Consider the following 12,059-nt stretch of genomic DNA (forward strand, 5'->3'; position numbering starts at 1 on the left):
TTAAGAACTTCTTTTAGTCTGGCTTTGCAATCTAATAATAAATAAAGTAAAACTGGTTTTCTTGTTAGTTGCTTAAAAATGAGGTGCGACTTATAGTCTGTTGTCTTATAGTCCGCAAAATGCCGTAGGTCATCTCTTTTAACCCTATCCACTATAATCATTAGCACTAGGATGTTTATAATAGGGCATATATTTTTCGGTAAGGCTGAGATGTTCCTTAAATGTATATAAATGTTAGTTATAAAAAAACTGTAATTTCAGTTACTGTAATTTGTTAATTCATATTTATACATATATGGTCATTTCCCTCTGCTTGAACGTAGTCAATAAGTAGTCATATTCGTTACGTTTTTACTTTCTCAATAAGTACCAGTAAAGAATATTTCTTGCGCAATTTCTTTCTTCCGTGTTATTTTTCTCAGGGGAGATTCCATTGTCACGGGTGGGACAGTTGCACTACGTTTTTCAACAGTCAGATGCTGATATAACATAAAGTCTAAATAGAAATAAAGTAAAGATTGACTGGTTGCCATACAAATAATTGTTTTACCTTCCCTTTAAATCTGGATGTCAGAGGTTTACAAATTGAGCTGTTATTCATCTTTAAAACTTTGTCACAGGTGGGACAGCAAATAGACGTAGCATTGAATAACCACCAACATTTTAGAAGAAATCTGTGATTTATGCACTTATTTTCTTTTGAAAATATTGAATTCACATTAATAAAACAATTCTTTACATGACATTATATCAACAAATATTAGATTAGTAATACTTAGTTACAATAATTGCAATCAAAGACTGTCACGGGTGGGACAAGGAATTGTCATGGGTGGGACTCGTGAAGTACAATCTGTTTTTTTTTTTTTTTTTTTTTTTTTAGGTTTAAACTGATATCTTTATGTCAGTTAGCTATGAATCAGTAGGTAACATATATTTAGAGGGCACTTTAAGTTTTGACGACTTTGTAGAAAATTTTTGTTGCCTGTAAATAATATAAATTTTGGTATAGTATTAGTTTACAGTTCTGAGTACTTAATTATTGAAGAATGTAACACTTCGAAAAAATATACACTTGACCTCTCACCCACTTTCGAAATTGTCTAAATTGCTGGGAAACTCATAATATAAGGTGTCCCTAACATGTTTGACATTTGGATTCGGGAGAATAGCAAGAACTTGTTTAAACTCTATGTGGGATACATCCTGCTCGTCAGCTTTGAATACCTTTGCTGAGTCCCCAACAGATCGCATACACATAATCTGTGTTTCCCCATTGTCTCCTATTGTCTTCTACACTTGTCTGTGCAATTGCAGCTTATCTATATGTAGTGGATTTCTTTCTTGCAGTTTGGAACTCAACTAAAATAAATGTTCCTGGCATGATTTGTTCCACAGCTTGTTCCGAACCTGTAACTTCTTGGGAACTGGGTGTCAGCAGGACATCAGGATATGATTCCTCATCACTCATCTCAGAAGCTGTGTAGATTAGTGAACATATGTTGAGTGAAAGTGGAAGAACCTCCACTTTCTCTAAATCTGATTTTAGGAAAGTTCTACCCATACTAGGTTACAGGTACTGTAACTGTTGAAGTAATGCTTGCTGTGAATATCTTTTACTTTTTTAACAGCTTTCCAGCGTCCATCCAGAAGGTCTCTGTTTTCATCAATATGATCTTTTGTCAGAAGAAGAAAGTTTATTCCAGAAACAGATGATCTGGCACAGTCTAAAAATTCCTGTGCATAGCTGATGATGACTTTTCTTCTCTTAACTTTATTCCAAACAGCCCCTTTTGTTACAGTTCCAATGCCATACGCTGCACCTTTCCCACGTGATGTTGCAAAGAAAAACCATTCTCCAGACGCTCATAAGTCTTGCATCATATAGCAGAGGTTAGAAATGGTGAATTTGTTCTTAAATTGACCTGTGCAACAATCAGAAAAAATTCGTATTGAGGTCAAATTGGGAAGCTCTTGTTTCAGCTAACTTATTATAATCTTCAAACATGCATAAACTGATTACTTGTCATGGTACAGTTCATCGCTCACAACTGCAAATGACTGTAGCCCTGTTTTCATCCAAACACAAATAGTGACCACTGTAATCTGTGTATGACTCCAGTGGGCACTTTGTATCTCGTCTTGTGCCAGTGCTACACAGTTTTCTGCAAAATCTATTTGCAATATCACTTCATCATCACTAACTGATGCTTTCACAGTCTTGAAAGCTCCAGATTGCATCCTTTTGACAAATGAGTGCTCCTTGAATGTTTTTAGTTGAGACTGAAGTTCAGAGAGAGCTTCACAAAGTGTTCCACTGTTAGTAGTCTGTTTAGGGTGACACTCATGTTTGGTCCATTTTCTCCAAGATATTATGTCACACAAATCAAACTTTCCATCTATTAATGTGTGCAAATTCATGATGCATTTCTTGCATTGACTTCTCATGCATATTTCACTTTCTACATCACAGCAAACAAGATTCATAAGGTGAGTGTGAGTAGCAGGGAAACTAGCCATTTTTTTGTGAATGGCTTCAATGGTAAAGTTGAAGTTAGCATTATATCTGCACATGCATACATTGTGAGGCATTTGAGACGTTAGAACAACATTTTTAGGCCGCAACTCGTAGAATTTTTTAATCTTTATATCAATATCTAGATTGTCTTGCTTCAAAAGAAAAAATGCTTCCTTATCTGTCATATTCATGTGACGTTTCTGCAAGTTAACTCTTTTCCCAGTTTCATGGTCTACAGTAGACTTTACATCCTTTCTACCAGGTGTCTGCCTGCTGATTTCATCATTTGTGAAAAATTTTTGTATTTTGAGCAGACTATACCCTGTAAGTTTACGAGACGTTTTCTTCACTACTGGGAAAATCTGCTTTACTACCTTTTTAGGTAAGCTTTCACTTACAAGCTTTTTTATTACTGCTGATTTTTTTGAGGGGCTTGAAGGAAGCACCTTCTTTACCCGAGAAACAGCTTTTCCATGGGACTGAGGACATTTATATGATCCTAACTGGGAAATACAGGTCTCAGACAGATCTTCAATTAATACGGATTTTAGTTTAAGTCTGTACTTCCTTTCTCTTTCAGCTTTCTTCTTTCGATATTCCAATAACACTTTTCCCTGGAGGATACCTTCATCTTCATGTTTTCCCTTCTTCTTTTATCCTGCTCTCTTTCTTTTTCTTTGTGGACGTTGTACATGCTGGTATCTTTCTTCAGTTTTTCTCGAAGTTTTCTCATACGCTCTGCTGATGTTGTTTTCCTCATTTTCTGAATAAATACTAAGTTTTTATTTAGTGTAAACCATCTAAGCACTTGTCATATCAACCAATTTAACTTAACAATAACAAGAAGTGTTAAGTGGTTTAGATTTGAGTAACATCCAAAAAACTGTCACGGGTGGAACACTACTTCTTTTAACGTATTTATAGATGATCGTTTACAACTTAGAAGGTGCCTTATGGTTCATTGGATGCTTTTATTTGTTTTTCTTACTCCTAACCTAAAATATATATAATTACTATAACTGCTGAGTTAGAAGGTAAACTTTTTCATGTTTTTTGTCACGGGTGGGACACTAAATAAATAGTAACTTTTGTGAATTAGCTGCATACTTAATAACTTACCTTTCTTTAAAAACTGAAGTTTGTCAGAAAGATAAGTTTCTGCTCTTGAAATTTAACAATTAAAACATCAACAATTGCTGCAACCAAATTTAAACAGCTGCCAACACAAAAAGGAAACCTTTTGTTTTCCATCCTCATCTGTAGAATCGCCATATTTGTTTAACTATATTTCCTCATCTAATTATCTAATTTTTATAATTTTTTCAGGCAGTAAAATTCAACTTTTGTTGATTCGAAAAACTATGACATTGTTAAATTTGGATTTTTTTTAAAAAATAAGCCTGAGGCTCAGTTTGGCATGGAATGACCCTCAGAATAGTGCGTCTAATATTGTTTCCTGGAAAACGGCAAATATTTACCATCATCCCCTGTTTCATTTTCATTCACAGTATTGACTTGACTCTTAACGCAACACTGAGTGTGTACCGGCAGCCTATCGTTACTATGTGCACGCGTACCGATAGTTTCTGAAGCAATTCTGGACGCTGACCTGCAGACGAGTAACTCATTGCGTTATTCAGTCTTGTTGAAGCCGTAAGTGAGTGCCGTATCGTAAATGAAGTATTCAAGAAAAATCATAAAAGTTCATCTTTCAATACGGGGAAAAAGTATTTTGAACTGATGGTAAAATACTATAATGTAAACGGTGCCACATAAGGCAACTCACGTAACGTTCAGCAGCATCTTCTAACAGGAAAACATAAACGTTGAGTATGACGGATTGAAAATGAAAAACTCACTACACCAAATGCTTCTAGAGTTATCCTGTCAATTTTATCCACCATTCTGTGAAGAGTTTCGCACAGCTTTCCTCTTTGCTAACGTTTCCTAAAGTAAACTGGACCATCAAAAATTTCGTGAAGTCTTAGAAAAATACCCATTAAGAAAGAACAATATCAAATTCCATAGTTTAGCTTGCTTATAGTGTGCATTTTATTCTTAAAAAAATGGTCCTTTATCGTAGATTGACCTACTTATTTTAAAACAGAAATTTTATGTTTTAATTTTGTTAGGTCATATTTCTTATCTTATTTTACATGATTTTGTAAATTTATGGTAATAATAATAGATATTTTGTGTTTCTTATGATGATTTTTCCATGATTAAAAAAAAAAAAAGTAGCTCTAATAATGATATGTACGCTGATTTAAGCACGTATAAGCATCGGCCTCGGTAGCGCAGTAGGCAGCGCGTAAGTCTCATAATCTTAAGGTCGTGAGTTCGATCCTCACCCGGGGCATTTCATTTTAACCACAACATTTACATGGGAATGTGTCTAGTGTACCATTTTCTATAATACGTATGTTTCCTCTGTGCGCCTCTCGTACATAGCAGGGTTAGTTTGTCAGATGGGTTGTGGACGCGCATGGTAATATACTAAAACTTACAGAAACAGTACAATTCTATGAAGAAATACATAAATATCTAAATAAAACAAACAATAAGGAGACTTTCAGCGGGGGATTTAAATAATAGAATTTGAAAAGTCCTAGTTCCTAATTTACTAGCTAAAGAAATCTACATTTAACGAATTAAAGGTAACAAACGCTTTCTTTAAGAGGAAAGACTTCCACAAATTTACATGGTCTGCAGGAAGTCATCGTTCACTGACCGTAAGTTAGCTGTAACAATGATAGGCACTTTCGAGTATCGGGAGATAGGAATGTAAATACAAATCATTACTCCATAAAATCAAAGTTGCAGCTATGATCAAGTTGGAGAAAGTAATCAATAAGAAATAAAAATAAACATTAAACCATTTTAAACAAAATGTTTAGGATACACATGATGCAAGAAGAGAGCTTGAGAAATGTATATGAGGACAGACTCTCACAACTGTTCGGTGAAATACCCACCAGTAAAGGCGTAAACGAAGAGTGGTCTGATATTAAAAACGCTGTTCGTAAACACATAGCAAGTGAAGTCCTATGAGAAAAAAAAAGACATAGAACCACTCGTTACAGAGGCTTAAAAACGAAGATGTATGGAAAGCCATAAAAGATGCCGAGGAAGCGTATAATGAATACTTACAGAAGAAATCATTTGACGCTTAAGTAAAGAAATGAAGAAAAGCGATGGTAAGATCAACACATGCGACATAGTGGGACATGTTTATAAGCGAAGCTGAATGTGATCTCTGTAGGAGACAACAAATAGGAGTCACATTAACTTTTCTATTACCACTGGGGTCACTATGATCCCATAAGCACATTTGCAATACACGTCTTCCTGTTCTTAAAACTATGATTTTCAAAACATATGACTTTCTCCCTCTGAGTTAACTGTGTCCAGAGATGTTTTGTTCCGCTTTATATTTGCAACTCATTTTCTTTTGTGTGTTGAATGTAACGTTATGAAAATAAAATGGTGATTGTTGCGTTGCACGGGTGGTGTACAGAACACTTGCAATAATGAAAATAACATTTAGCACTTCTTTTTGTACCAGTTGTTAGGATCTTTGGCCACAGCCGTTGTTGTGTGTAATCTCAGTTGTTGTTAGTGTTTCGCATCAGCATATTGTGGAATTACAACATGAGTAGAAAACGGTTGAATCGTCCTGCAAATAGAAACGAAGAAGAGGATTTCACCGAAATTTCATCTGATGGCAGTGGAGAGATTTATGCTGTTATTTCTGAAGGCAGTGAATCGGATGAAGTTCCCGTTGATGATGTAGGAGATTTGGAACCTATTGTTCCTGAAACTGACGACGTTTTCAGGTAAGTATGTTTCATCAGCCATTTTTGTTTACAACAGAATAATAATAATAATAATAATAATAATAATAAGAAGAAGAAGAAGAAGAAGAAAGAAGCCGGCCGCTGTGGCCAAAGCGGTTCTAGGCACTTCAGTCCGAAACCGTGCTGCTGCTATGGTCGCAGCTTCGAATCCTGCCTCGGGCATGGATGTTTGTGATTTCATTAGGTTAGTTAGGTTTAAGTAGTTCTAAGTCTAGGGGAGTGATGACCTCAGATGTTAGGCCTAAGTCCTATAGTGCTTAGAGCCATTTGAACCATCAGAAAGAATAAAATGTAAGCAAATATCTGAAATAGCAATCCTGTTGTTTTCAGGTCCAGAAATGCAAAGAAATAAGGTGACAATATTCTGTTAGATTACGCGGGAGGCAGCCAAAGCATAAACATACAGGAGACAGCTCTAGGTCGAACTCGGCAAATCTAAGGTATGTGAATACTATCAGCATTTCAATTATACAGGGTTAGGCAGCTAAGACAGGCCACACCAAGTATATTCAAAGTCAATAAATACATCGAGGTGCGGCATTTTCCTGTGGCATTTGAAAGAAGCTTCTAAGAGCACTTCAGTGCGTGGGACTCGACCAAATGGCATCAAGATAACGGCGCCGCAAACCACTGTCCCATTCTCAGGAGAACGGGTTGTACTAACATCTGCCCTGTTACACAAACACGTAACTCAGGTATGGTTCGTGTATGTATTAGCACCTTTGTCACACCAAATGCTCAAAATGTTCACCCTGAGCACTGCTGCGCGCTATAACGTAATTCTAGAGAAACAACACTGCTCGTTGAATTTCACCTGGAGTTAACGGCAGTACAGACCTGTGTGTCATATGATGGCTTTTCACGCCTCCTGGAGTCGTCAGTGTTTCCTCATCGGCGTCTTGTCTTAATTTTCGTCACAGATAAAAGTATGGCAGTGTTAAGTTTGGTGAACGCGCAGACCATTTTGCCTTTCCTGAGAGACCGCCCCAATGAGCTTCGAATGTTCTCTGAAGAGGATCTGTCATTACATGTGCGTAATGGAAGGGACATGTCATGTTGGTGTTTCGTCTACTGGCTTGTCGTCCAATAACTGCGGCAGCAGCATATCTTAAGAAATCGAGATAAACGAGTGTATTTAGATTCCCATCAATAAAACAGCGACCAATGATGCGAGTTTTGAAAAACGCATACAAAACATTCATAGACCGAGAGCGCTGTTTTTTACCCACTTCTTTGAGTCAGCGTCGATTTTCAGCACACGATTAGTACTGACATGCCCATGGTTTGTGAACGATGCTTCATTCTTAAATGAAATTTTGCGTAGATATGCTGCATCACTTTGCACTTTTCGTAGATAACTTTCGGAGAACTGTAGCCGATTTTGGGAATCATTACCATGAAGCTGTAGAAGCAAAGGGATGTGAAGAGGAAGAAAGGCGATGGAATGCAGTGTTCGCAGAACACTCATTTGTTGATCCCCCTGTCGTACTTCCGAGATGCCTTTTAGTGACGTTTGCATATTGTGTTGCCGCTGCGAAACTGACAGTTTCATTTCTTTTATTAGTTTCTCTTCTTTTTCATTGGTATATTTTACTCTCGACACTACCAGTTTCTCGAATTTCTTCTATAAAGTTTGGAAAACATATTATGAATGCATGGCGAGATCTGGATACTCTTCGCCATGAAACGCCACCGCTGCGACATTCGCCATAAAGGATATTCACTTTTTCGACTGTCGTATACATTGTGAATGTTTCAACAGCTTTACGAACAACTCATCTCATTGCTACAAAAGCAGAAATAAATTGATGGTTGAAGCGCACAAGTAAACTTAAGAGTTTGCTTACGTTTTATATAATAGCGCTAACGGTTGCGGTACTTCTCCTGATGGTTGGACAGTGGTTTGCGGTGCCGTTAGTTTGATGCGATTCGATCAAGTCCCATACATGTTATGTTGCCTAAGTTCTCTTAGAGACTTCTTTCAAATGCCACAGGGAAAGTATGTAGTTTCATTAGAAAAATAAAGACGGTGTCGTCATTCGGCGACTATAAATGATGAAAATTACTTGCGAACTTCAGGAAATTCTCCATTTTGTCCGGCATAAGGCGAGAACCGCACCTCAGTATATTTATTCGTTCTGGATATATTTAGAGTATCCTGTCTTAGCTGCCTCACGCGGTTTGAGGGGCTCAATTTTTCCCAGAATATTCTGAAATGGACTAACAAAAATGGTAACAGTACTTTGGAAAAAAAGGGACACATCTTGTAAGATGGCCTGATTATTATTGCAGGAGCGTATAAGGCCATACCGAATTTACTGAACAAATAACATGGCCAATCTGTCTACTCTTATATGGCTAGGGACGGCTTTATAGAGCTATCGCCCTCTATTCGGTGCCTCGATGCATGACAATGGGACAGAATCGCAGCCCTGATGAAAAGGAATATATCTATGTTGGGTAAGCACATTACATGATGCGTGCGAACCACGTGAGAATATTACAGTTGATAAACAACCGGTAATTTTTACGGACAGTTGCGTTTTTCGCCGGTATATCCCCCCAAAATCCGGAAAATGTGATGTCAAGGTATGTGCTGAATACAACAGCACTAATTACTATGTCGCAAAGCTGCAGGTGGACACAGGAAAGGGCGAAAACAAGCCTAGAGGAAAAAAAGAGTAATGTTAGAATTGACAAAATGTTTATCCCGGAGTGGTAGAGATCTCACAACACATAATTTTAAGTTTTCTTCTTCAACTTGAAACATTTCTGGTACAGAAAAGCAGGAGTCTGTGCAGCAAAGTTCCTCCTTTTCTACCGCCTTCCTCTCCACCTCAAGTGCAAAGAGAGATGGGTTGGGGGGGAGGGGCAAAACGTAACGTGGATAGTGCTCATGAAGAGGCAAACTTAGTTCTCTTTGCTGATGATACAAGTATAGTAATCACACCTGACAAACAAGAATTAACTGATGAAATTGTCAATACTGTCTTTCAGAAAATTACTAAGTGGTTCCTTGTAAATGGGCTTTCACTGAATTTTGATAAGACACAGTACATACAGTTCCGTACAGGGAATGGTATGACGCCATTAATAAATATAGACCTTAATCAGAAGCATATAGCTAAGGTCGAATATTTCAAATTTTTAGGCGTGTCCATTGATGAGAGATTAAATTGGAAGAAACACATTGAAGATCTGCTGAAACGCCTGAGTTCAGCTACTTATGCAATAAGGGTCATTGCAAATTTTGGTGATAAACATCTTAGTAAATTAGCTTACTACGCCTATTTTCACTCATTGCTTTCATATGGCATCATATTTTGGGGGAGTTCATCACTGAGGAATAAAGTATTTATTGCACAAAAGCGTGTAATCAGAATAATAGCTGGAGTCCACCCAAGATCATCCTGCAGACATTTATTTAAGGATCTAGGGATATTCACAGTAGCTTCTCAGTATATATACTCTCTTATGAAATTTGTTATTAACAACCAAACCCAATTCAAAAGTAATAGCAGTGTGCATAACTACAATACTAGGAGAAAGGATGATCTTCACTATTCAAGATTAAATCTAACTTTGGCACAGAAAGTGGTGAATTACACTGGCACTAAAGTCTTTGGTCACTTACCAAATAGTATCAAAAGTCTGACAGATAACCAACAAGTATTTAAGAAGAAATTAAAAGAATTTCTGAATGACAACTCCTTCTACTCCATAGAGGAATTTTTAGATATAAATTAAGAAAAAAAAGAAAAAAAATATTTAAAAAATAAAAAAAAATAAAAATAAAAAATAAAGAAAAACAAAAAACACACAAAAAAATAAAGTTGTTATATTAACTTAAGTATGTTGTTTAATTAACCTAATTATGTCATGTATTAGAAAATCGACTCGTTCCACATCATTACGAAACATCGTATTCATGATCCATGGAACTAGTATTAATCTAATCTAATCTAATCTAATCAGCGGACGTTCCGTGAATGGGGAACATCCAAAAAGCTGCAGAAGACGTTTTCTTTTGTCTGTAAATAACATTCAGAGTATCTTTGTTTTAAATGAAACGATGTTTAAGATAGACGATGACCACAACACATAAAAGTGTTTATACACATAATTTTCTTGTTTCTCAGTTCAGTCTATTTTACTCCATTAAAATTAGCGAAATACTGCCGATATATTCAGTACGCATTAATTGGGGTCTTTACGACCCCCGTTTACTCACTGGAGCAAAAAAGGCCTGCTAATGGAAGAGTAAATGAAACACCTCAAGAAAGGAGAAAGAGGTACCGAAAATTTATGAGTAATGCAAACAGTTGCTTGGATTATACCTTATAAAGGACTATGGTGTTGTTGTTGTGATTTGATGTAGGTCTCTATATCTCTTCATCTCCGAGTAACTACTGAATCTGCTTACTGTATTCCTGTCTTGGTCTACCTCTACAACATTTATCCCCAAGTTTCCCTCCAGTACTAAATTGGTGATCCCTTGATGCCTCAGAATGTGTCCTTCCAACCAATCCTTTCTTTTAGTCAGGTGTACCACAAATTTCTCTTCTCCCCAGTTCTATTCAGTACCTCCTCATTAGTTATGTGATTTACCCATCTAATCTTCAGCATTCTTCTGTAGCACCACATTTCAAAAGCTTCTATTTTCTTCTTGTCTAAACTTCCATACATGGCTATGGTCAATACAAATACTTTCAGAAAGGAGTTTCTGACACTTAAATCTATACTCGATGTTAACAAATTTCTCTTCTTCAGAAACGCTTTCTTGCGATTGCCAGTCTACATTTTGTATCCTCCCTTCTTCGACCATCATCACTTATTTTACTTTCCAAATAGTAAAACTCATTTACTACTCTAAGCGCCTCATTTCCCAATCTAATCGCCCCAACATCATCTGATTTAATTCGACTACATCCCATTCTCCTCCTTTTGCTTATGTTGCTGTTCGTCCTATATTCTCCCTTCAAGACACTATCCATTCCGCTTGTAGTGTCCTGCGGCTGGCAGGAAAGAACTAACGGTCAATTCTGAACACATATTATTTAACTAAAACGCCTTTTTGGCGTACACTAATTTCCAAACTCAAGAACAACAAGAAACACAATAATTCTTGTGGTGACAAAAGGCAGATAAAAGTTACAAGTCAATGAAAAGAAATAATAACAACCAAAATACTACGCTACAAAATTCCAAAGTGGCTTTACACCTAACAAGAAACAAATTTCAACATAGGTGTCCACTGGGCTAGAGCTGTCCTAGCTGTAGGTTCACACTGCCGGTCTGACTCTGCTGGTGTACTTATAAGACTAAGTGCTACACTTATTCACATTAGTTCCAATTAGTGGATCTCTGCCACATGGCTTTTCAAGAAGTATTGCTGTGTTTATGCAAAAGGTCTGTTGATGTTTACATTCACTGGCAATGTTTCGATATGAGCTCTTGAAGCGAGATTGGCAGCCCACCTTGTTTGTCTGTTGTGCAGGCCATCTAATTAATAAGGGGCCGCTATGACATTTCTCCCCTGGAGTGCAGACGTCCTGGTCAACGTCCATAGGTTTGTGGCCATCATGGGCTGGAGGCAACAGCAGCTGCAGCTGGTGGCAGAGGCAGCGGCTGAGGGAGGGGTGGAAGCGGAGATTCCGTCACAGGGCAGTTGTTGACAGGCACTG

General features: G+C 37.2%; 1 non-coding gene across 1 annotated transcript; it reads left to right on the plus strand.

Annotated features, from left to right (window-relative positions):
• The first annotated feature begins 4,804 nt into the window (after positions 1-4,804).
• Trnam-cau lies at positions 4,805-4,877 on the plus strand. The gene has a single exon. It is a non-coding gene; the product is annotated as a tRNA-Met (tRNA).
• The last annotated feature ends 7,182 nt before the right edge of the window (positions 4,878-12,059 follow it).

The sequence above is a fragment of the Schistocerca americana genome, chromosome 1 (genome assembly GCF_021461395.2).
Source record: "Schistocerca americana isolate TAMUIC-IGC-003095 chromosome 1, iqSchAmer2.1, whole genome shotgun sequence".
Taxonomy (NCBI): Eukaryota; Metazoa; Arthropoda; class Insecta; order Orthoptera; family Acrididae; genus Schistocerca; species Schistocerca americana.